Genomic DNA, 9,391 nt, shown 5'->3' with positions numbered 1-9,391 from the left:
AATATATGTTATAACAATCCAATAATCATTGCAGGGAAGAATGATCATTTAAGTTGGATAGTGTCATTTACCTTTTAATTTAATTGGAGAGATATTAATATTAGTCATAAAAGATTTAAAATTTCAACACACATACATGCCATCACAGAATTAAAAATTATTTTACCTTATAAAGGATTCCCCTTTGTTTAATGTGTCCTAGTCAAATTTTCATCTAATTAAATATGCTTTTACTAAATATAGCAGTTACCACTTACCTTTAAATAGTTGATGGATGAAACTAAGTTCAGTACTAACCCAAGGATGCTGGCATCAAAGCCTTCACTTTGAATTATCGCCTCAAGGTACTGCATTTCTAAATTGTACTATCAATTATTCAAGATTTACCATACCCTATCTTTAACTTTACATATACCATCTTTTGGGGGAAAATTTTATTCATTTTTTTTAGGTGAGATACAAGAACAGCATCATACTTGAGGTTCCACCTCAAAAAAGAAAGAAAAGTTGTTTGTACGTAGCAGCTAGTTTGATGCCACCTGGTTTTGTTACTCTAGCCTTCACACAAAGAGCATGTAAATACAGTCATGGCTCATGAATCTGTTTGGAAGTTTATTGAGCGGCTTATTTAAGTCACAGGTGCCCCATGTTACAAAAGGAGACAGTTGAATTGTGTGTCCATCATGAGAAAAGGAAAATAATCGGTGAAACAAATGCAGCAAATATAGGCAGTTGGCATTCAGAGCAAACCAAAAAGCTAACACTCATGATTGTCATTATAAAGGTTTTCTTTCTAAAAGAAAAAAAAAGTATTTCTTTGCATATTTTAAAATTTAATGATTCTAGAGAATCAATCTTTTTGTTTTTGCTGCTGACCTCTACTGACCTCTTATTGTTTTTAGGCATTGCTGGCAGTAAGTAGAAAGGCTTTTGTTTTCATCTAAAAACTTTTTATGTTACTGTACCAGACGAGATGCATTTTGCTGGTCCTTTTCATCCTGGTCCAGTTCTGCAACTAGTTCTTGCTTTCTTTGTAATAACAATGCAATTTCTGTTTGAACTTCCATATATTCTCGTGCCCTTTTACAATGCTGTTGCAACACTGCCATAGGTTCTTTGGAGTTTGGGCATGGCGCTAGAGGTTAGTGATCCAGTGTAAGATAAGCCATTCGGATGAAGTTATCTGATCCATTGGTATCTGTGGAATCATCAGGAGTCCATGGATGACTTCGAGCTGACTTTTCTGTGGTTAGTCCTGAGGTAGAAGTGATCATTCTATGCTAGGACTAGATGACCTACTGCTCACCTGACAAGGTTCTGTTCCAGTAATAATCAAATCTTAGATGGATCTACACCTTGGCTGTCTGTTGCCTGGTATGCTGATCTCAGGGACATCCAGAATGTTGCCAAATGAAGCAGTTTTATGATGGCCCCATTTAAGCTTGGAACAGGCTGCAGTTGCAGCAATCCTGGCTTCTATTTCAGACATGTCAGCACTCACCCTCTTGCCCTCAGAGGTTGGGGACAAGCTCTCTACACTGTTCTCATGGGAAGCTAAACAGCCAGATTTACTCTGTTGCTTTGCCTGATTTTTCAATAATTTTGATTCTCAGCATTTAATAGTATCATCTTTGGAAGGAGCTTGCTCCACATTAGTGTCACTTTTATTACTGGTATTTGTAGAAGCAATGTCCATGAATGAGCCTGTACTGGTGGCCAAGTTGCTCTGTCCCTCATCAGAGTACAGACAGGGATACTGCAGGGGCTCATCTGCTCCTGCAAAGTACCACATCAAGTGAGCCAATATTTTCAGTCTCCTCCATTGAAGGGCATAGAGAAGGATCTTTAGACCAACAGCGAGTCATCAGGCTCTCAACAGGCTTAGGTAAATTTTTGATTAGTGGTGGTCGAGTACTGTTGGGAACAGCCCACATACTAATGGAAAGCTGGGCCATCTGTCTCATCAAAGGGTTTCTGATGTATGATCACTTACCAGAGGATAATACCCCAGCTGAAGATGTCTTTTTTTTAATTGTAATTGCTACCTTCAAAGACTTCAGGTGCCATCTAGGCAGCACTCCCCTTGTTATTGGTCATGTGTGTCTGAATGTCACAGGCTGTACCAAAATCACAGAATTTTAAAACTGTCCCCCCTGTGAGCAGCAGCAAGTTTGGTGGTTTCATGTCCCTGTGAATGAGAGCTTTGGGCTGCATGCTCTGAAGATAAGCCACTGTTTGGGAACACTGTAAATACCAACTCATGGCATGGGCAGCAGTGTAATATGGCAATGGTTCAGCACCAGGAAGCACATTATATTACGAACCCCCTTCAGCATATTCCAGCACAAGACACACTGGATTCAAACAGGCTCCATAGAGCTTTACAATATTTGGATGGTTCACACGGGATAATTGCCGAAGCCTTACAATAAAAGCTTTCCTCTCAAACTTGCTTTCTATTTGTTTAATAGCAACATCTTTTGCTCTTCACTTAGCCTTGCAAACTACTCCAAAGGCTTCTTTTCCAACAACCTCTTCTACCTTGATCTCCTTATAGTCTATTTCTTCAAAGTTGAGGACTTCCCATTATATATACTATCAGGAAAGTGTAAACAAGGAACTCAAAAAGCTGATGGACCTTGAGCTTTGGCAAGAGCCAAAGCTCTGCACCAATTGTTTAGTTGAGACAATAGTGGCTCAAGCAATTTCCTGACCTAATAGTCTCAAAGTAAATCTTTACTAATGTTTACTGACCTTTCTGTCTGCTACTGGAATTTCCTGCCTGTCTAAGGGCAATATGTGTATCTAAAATTGAATAAAAAGCTGGCAGGGCCTGGGCACCAGAAGCCCTTCCACTAGAGTTGGACTATCTGCCTGGCCCCCTGTTTCCAAATTCATTTTTCTTGTCTAGTCTCTTCATTTGTGTGTGGCCCTTCTCCAGGTCCCAAACCCAAACCACAGTGGCTATCACATCTTTCACACCCACCCACTTCCCGACGGTCCTTCATCTTGGAGCCACAGTGATCTGGGGAGGGGACAGGGGCAGCAGTCACAATCGAGTCCCTGCTCCAGCTCTGCTCTCAGTTATTTTTTTACTGCAAAATAAACATAGCCAGTGGCTTAAAACAGCAGCTACTTAATTATTTCTCAAGACTATGTTGTCTGGGCTCCACTGGGTTTCTCCATTTCTTCACATGCCATTGACTGGCACTAGAGCCCTCTCAGGGCCCTCTGGGGCTCGACTCTCAAGGTGGATCTCTCACATGAGTGCTCATTGGTGCTGGCTGTTGACTGCTCATTGGTGCTTTGCTTCTTCCCCTGTGGCTTCTCTCGGGAATCTGGCTTTGTCATAACATAATGACTATATTCCAAGGGTTGTAAATGGAAGATGCCCGTCTTCTGAAGGCCAGGGCTGGGAAGGTCACTTCTACTGCATCCCATTGGTACCCAATTACAAAGAAGGGATCTTTAAAGGGGAGGTGAAATCAACTCTACCTCTCAACTTGGCAGTAGCACAATTTACAAGTAAGAAAGGAATTGATGGTGGCTATTTTTAGAGACTACCTACAGTAGACCCCAGTAGAACCCTCAGTTTCATATTATCTGCTATTTGGCTCTACTCAAAACCTTGGTGGTATTGCTGTTATTTATGGAAACCGATGGGTTAGACTGACCATTTTTCTATGGAAGATAGTAAATCAGGGTCTGTGAAGCTTCTGCATATGTAAGCAAAGTTTTGTACAGCTGAGATTTTTTTTATTTTTTGGGGAAAAAGCAGTAGTGCTTAGCAGTCAATTATTTAGGCGCATGAGTCTCATACTTTTCTTTAAATCTAGGCTCTGCCATTTACCAGTTAGTTATGTCATTTTGGATGGCTTATTTAACCTTGCTAAGCTCAGTTATGAAATTAAAATGTATTTCATAGGCTGCTGGGAGGTATAAATGATGAGCTCTTCACACAGGGCATGTTATATAGTAAGGGCTCCATAAATATTGGATTATTGTTATCAAGGTTATTCTAAATAGCTCATGAGTACCCAAAGGAGTGAAACTGTGGCCTTAGTTCTCTGAGCTCACATGTTGTATTACACGAGATCACCAGAAATCTACATTCTTGGACTAAATTATTGAAGTCTGACTGAAGCACTTCCTTTATTTTATTTTATTTTTATTCTCAACTGAAGATAGGGATTTTAGAAAGAGAAAGAGTGAGAGAGAGAGAGAGAGAGAGAGAGAGAGGGAAAGAAAGAAATATTGTTGTGTGAGAGAAACATTGATCAGTTGCCCCCATACATGCCCTGACTGTGGATTAAATCCACAGCCTGGGTATGTACCCTGACCAAGAATAGAGATTACCATCTTTTGGCACAGGGGATGACACTCCAACCAATTGTGTCACCCGGGCAATGTGGCTCCTTTGTCTATTAATCAATTTCTTTTCTAAGCCTATTAAACACCTCACAGAGTGCCATTCACTTAATCTGGCAACAGCTTCCAAATAGAACCATTATTTAGAGTATACATTATTAAATGCAGGTAAATATTATATCTAGTGGGCTTTTCTAAGTTTGTCATGTTTATTGCACAAGAACAACCCTGATTGACAAAATATGTGGTATGTTCACAGATATTAAATAGGGATCCATTCCACATGTAATGTGAACAACAAATCCTAAAATCAGAGGCAGGAGAGCTACAATGAAATGAAAACTCATGGCTTCATGCTCTTGTTCTACAGTTTGCTCTATTAATTGTACAGGATTTGGGGGGATAATGTGTGTGTGTGTGTTTATAGGCAAATTGGTCTTATTGATGATTTCCCCTCCAATGTTTACTTAATTATAGTGAAGTATGCCTTTTAAATCATAAATGCCACCTATAGCAAAGTGTTTCCTCTAACTAGTCATAACATAATTTTCTTCTTTATGCCCATTCAATAGAAAGATGAAAATACTGTTTTTTAAAAGAAGGCATAGAGTGGGCAAAAATGTATCTTACTGCTCTGAAAGGAAGCAATTTCTTCATTTGTGGCCCATTAAAATTTAATGAGAAAAATTCGATACGATTTCAAAGAAGAAGTACATCGATTCTCCAAACCTTCAACTTTTATTAGCACTTTCATAATTGCTGTTAGGAAAGCAATTTAGCTCTTTGAAGTGCAGTGAGCTAATGCCCTTGTTAGCTGAAAGGTGTAGGCATGGAGTCGGGTGGTAGCTGTAAATTAGTTTAGACAGGTCTCAGCTAGCAGTCCGGGCTGAGTTCAAGACTCTGTGTCTCACTGTCCTGTTCATTCACAGGGAAGCCAGGTTCAAGGGGAGGCGTGTTGGCATACTTGGGAGATGTGTCTGAAGTATACAGGGCTTTCCCCCTATGTGCTGATTGAGTGCAAAATCACAGGCCCTGCATGGATGGCAAGATGCTAGTTCTCAAAGCAACCCATTGCATTTTCTGGGTCCAATTTCTACATAAAACTGGGAAGTATGTATTGAAATCCTGCTCAGGGCCATGTCAGACAATGGTGACATGCAGGGAGCAAATGCAGAGTGGCAGTGGACCGAGGAGCGTCAGTCTGCGGACTGAAAGGTCCCAGGTTCGATTCCGGTTAAGGGCATGTACATTGGTTGCGGGCACATCCCCGGTAGGGGGTGTGCAAGAGGCAGCTGGTCGATGTTTCTCTCTCATTGATGAGAGAGAGAGAGAGAGAGAGAGAGAAATTCTATGTAAATTAACAAACCACAAGAGAGAGGGAGAGAGAGAGAAATTAGCGCAGTATCTGAAAAATTAGAGCCATTATAAATCCTTTTCATTTTGCACTTGCAGTTTCCCTCTCCCACCAGTAGGAGGAAGAAGCACATTTGTTGTAGTCTTAAAATCAAGTACAAGGATGTTTATTTCTAAAAGCTAAATGAATTTTCCTAGGCAGTCTTTTGTCATTTTGGTTATTAAAATCTTCAGACAACTCCTTGGTACAATATTCATATCACTTCATCAAAAGTAAATTGTTTTCTTCCCATCACCTGGCAAGAAGTGAGTCATATTCACTTTTTAAATAAGAGACAATACCACACAAGAAAATAATAAATGAAAATAAAAGCTGATGAAAACATATGTTTTATTGGCTTATCTCTAAATATTTCTATCACACACTTTTTATTTTAGTTTCATGAATTATTTAAAAAATGGACTATTTACTACTTATGAATTAGATATTGTACAGAGAAGCTAAAATACCAGTAGAGCTCATGGGTTTGTGACTAAACTTTGTTGTTGTTTTCATAGCTGAATGCACCTTTTGGGGGGAACATTTGGTCCCATTATAGAAACTAAACTTTGGAAGAGCACACATAGGAATAGTTTTTGTTTGTTTGTTTTGTTTTTGTTTTTGTTTTTTCTTGGTATTGAGCCATGGTCGCCAGTCATAATGCATACCTTTCACCACTCAGTATTTCTTTAAAAAAAAAAAAATATATATATATATATATATATATATATATATATATATATATCTTTTTTAATTGATTTTTTTATGGATAGGAAGGAAGAGGGATATAGAGTTAGAAACATCGATGAACTGAAACTGGTTTGGCTCAGTGGATAGAGTGTTGGCCTGCGGACTCAAGGGTCCCAGGTTTGATTCCAGTCAAGGGCATGTACCTTGGTTGCGGGCACATCCCTAGTAGGGGGTGTGCAGGAGGCAGATGGTGGATGTCTCTCTCATCAATGTTTCTAACTCTCTATCTCTCTCCCTTCCTCTTCCTCTCTGTAAAAAAATCAATAAAAATATATTTTAAAAAAAGAAAAGAAAAGAAAAAGGAAACACTGAAGAGAGAGAAACATTGATCAGCTGCCTCCTGCACACCCCCCAATGGGGATGTGCCCACAACCAAGGTACATGCCCTTGTCTGGAATAGAACTTGGGACCCTTCAGTCTGCAAGCTGACACTCTATCTGCTGAGCCAAACTGGTCAGGGAACCACTCAGGATTTCTTAGAGAAAGATGACCAGGTGAGATGGTGGACAGTTTGATCTGGAGAACCTCCTTCTCGGGGCATTGCCTCCACATATGGCTCAAATCCAAGGGCACACTGAGGTGCTGCTGTGGGATTCAAATAAGGAGCGGTGACCTCCCCCACCAGTCTACTGGTGTCCATTGTCACTGCCACTGTAACCTTTGAAACACCCATCACTGTTAATGCTAAAATGAGAAAAGAAATTCTATGTAAATTAACAAACCACAACATTACTCATTTGCATGTGTCCTTTATTCTATATCACAAGAAACATCAAGTGTTTAAATAAAATAAACAGGGCCGGCCCAAAGGTCCCTGTGCTGATTAATTCTGTGTGTCAAATATTTAGTTAATATTTAGTCAAATATTCTGGATACACCTATGAGGGTGTTTCTGGAAGAGATTAGCATTTGCATGGGTAGCACAAATAAAGATTGACCCCTGTTGACCAAAATTAATTTAGACTCTAATAAAGAATAAAAAGCTTGCATTTGAGCAAAAGAAACTGTACCCTGGGAAACACAGATTCAGCTAGTAACCCAAATTGTGCTCCAAGAGAACAAAGAAAGCTGGAATTAATAGAGGCAGAAACCTAAAATAAATTTATAGGCTGCAAATCTTTCCCATTGGCTACTTAACATGGTGTGATGGCTAATTCAAGGATGATTGGATAAATCTGGATGCTCAATCTCAGAGGTAAACATCGGGCATGGAGACAAGGCGGGCAAGTTCCACGATGGACTTTATAGGAAGCGTAAAATCCAGACCTCAGTGGGTGAGAGCCCTGGATAAGTGACTTTCCTAATTACTTCCTGACTCCATTTAGGACCCCCGATTTAATGACTCCATTGTTGACATGTCAGGCTCCCACCACCCTACTATTATGTATCAGCCTCATCCAATCTATTCAATTAGTTGAAACCCGAATTGAACAAAACGGCTGAGTAAGGGGCAACTCCTCTTGCCTGACTGCCATGAACTAGGGCATCAGCTTTGCCTACCTTTGGACACACACGGAGACATCAGCTCTGCAAGGGTTTGGGAGCCTGCCGGCTTTCAGACCGGAAAATACACTATCTGCCTGTTGCAGGAGGTTGTCCAGAGCACAGGGCTACCATTTGACCCCAGAGCTGAGCCCGGACAATAGGAGGCCCTCACTCTCTCTGTGTCCTTGGACTGTACATCATGCCCACCCTTCTCACAGTGGGAGTCATTTTCAAGGACGCAGCCTTGAGAGGGTCCTGTGTTATTGAGACCAAATAGACTGAACATGTGACCGAACCCAGTTAAGGCCTCTATATAAATGTAAGATTCTGGCCAGTGGGTGCAGAGTTCTACTCATCCTGCAGGGATCCAACATAAGAAAGGTGAGTTCCCTGCTTGTTAAACCTGCCTCCTACCCAGCTGGAGAGGTTTGTCTCATTTTTCCTTCTCTTCTTCCTTCTTTTGGGGGTGAGTTTGCAAACCAACCCTGCTGTCCTGCTTCTCAGGTCCTGTCCTCTCACTGGATCTGAACCCTCAGTGTTCCTGCGTCTGTCTCCTAGGAGCTTGCCTGCTGCACCTTGTGGGACTTCTCAGTTCTACAGTTATGCGAGCCAATCCCTTGTCATAAATCTCTTTCTCTCTCTCCACCACCTACGGGTCTGCTTCTCTATCGAATCCTGACTAATCCAGGATGCCCTTGTGAACAGTGTGGCATCCTAAGCCCTCTTTCTGGGAGAAGTGCAATGGAGTAAACGATTAAGTCATTCTACTAAAATATTCTTTGTCAAGGTAATAATTTACAAAAGGGTGTTTTCTTCTGGATTACTAATCGGCCCTCATTTTCTTGGTCCCAATTTTTAATGAGGAGCTTCTTTACATTTTCTTGAATCTTTGTTTCTTATGTGCACAGAGAAGTTTGAGGCAAATTGTTCAAGACAAACATTTTAATCAGAATGGAAAAGAAGGCTCTAGTGATAATAAAAAAATACTTCTAATATGATTACCGTGTAAATAGCCACCAATAGAGCTTGCCTGGATGAGTAGGAAGAATTTAGCTTTAGGCATCAATAAATAGAATTTCAAGTTCTATCACTAACAAGCTCAGTGACCTTGGGTAATTTGTATAGTCACCTCAGGTCTTCATTTTTTCACTTGAAAACCTGTGATAATGATAATGGTGGTAATAACAGTAATTCTTACTGCACACAGTGCACTAGGTTTTTATGGAAATCAAGTTAAGTAATAAGTATTAGAATAAATCAGCCAGTCATAGCCATCTTTGAAAGTTTGGCTCAACTGCTATTTTCCAGGATAAAACCTTTCCAATCAGTTTCCTTGCTCCCATTGGGTATACATTCTCACTTTCCTAAATACATCCTTCATTTTTTACCCTGCAC

At 40.4% G+C, this 9,391-nt stretch overlaps 1 pseudogene; it reads right to left on the bottom strand.

The window, feature by feature from the left end:
- Window positions 1-902: 902 nt before the first annotated feature.
- Window positions 903-3,441, bottom strand: LOC118707923 (annotated as a pseudogene).
- Window positions 3,442-9,391: the final 5,950 nt, after the last annotated feature.

Source organism: Pipistrellus kuhlii, unplaced genomic scaffold (genome assembly GCF_014108245.1).
Source record: "Pipistrellus kuhlii isolate mPipKuh1 unplaced genomic scaffold, mPipKuh1.p scaffold_m20_p_6, whole genome shotgun sequence".
Lineage (NCBI taxonomy): Eukaryota > Metazoa > Chordata > Mammalia > Chiroptera > Vespertilionidae > Pipistrellus > Pipistrellus kuhlii.
The sequence above is the reverse complement of the archived record's forward strand: the minus strand, read 5'-3'. Positions and strand labels throughout refer to the sequence as shown.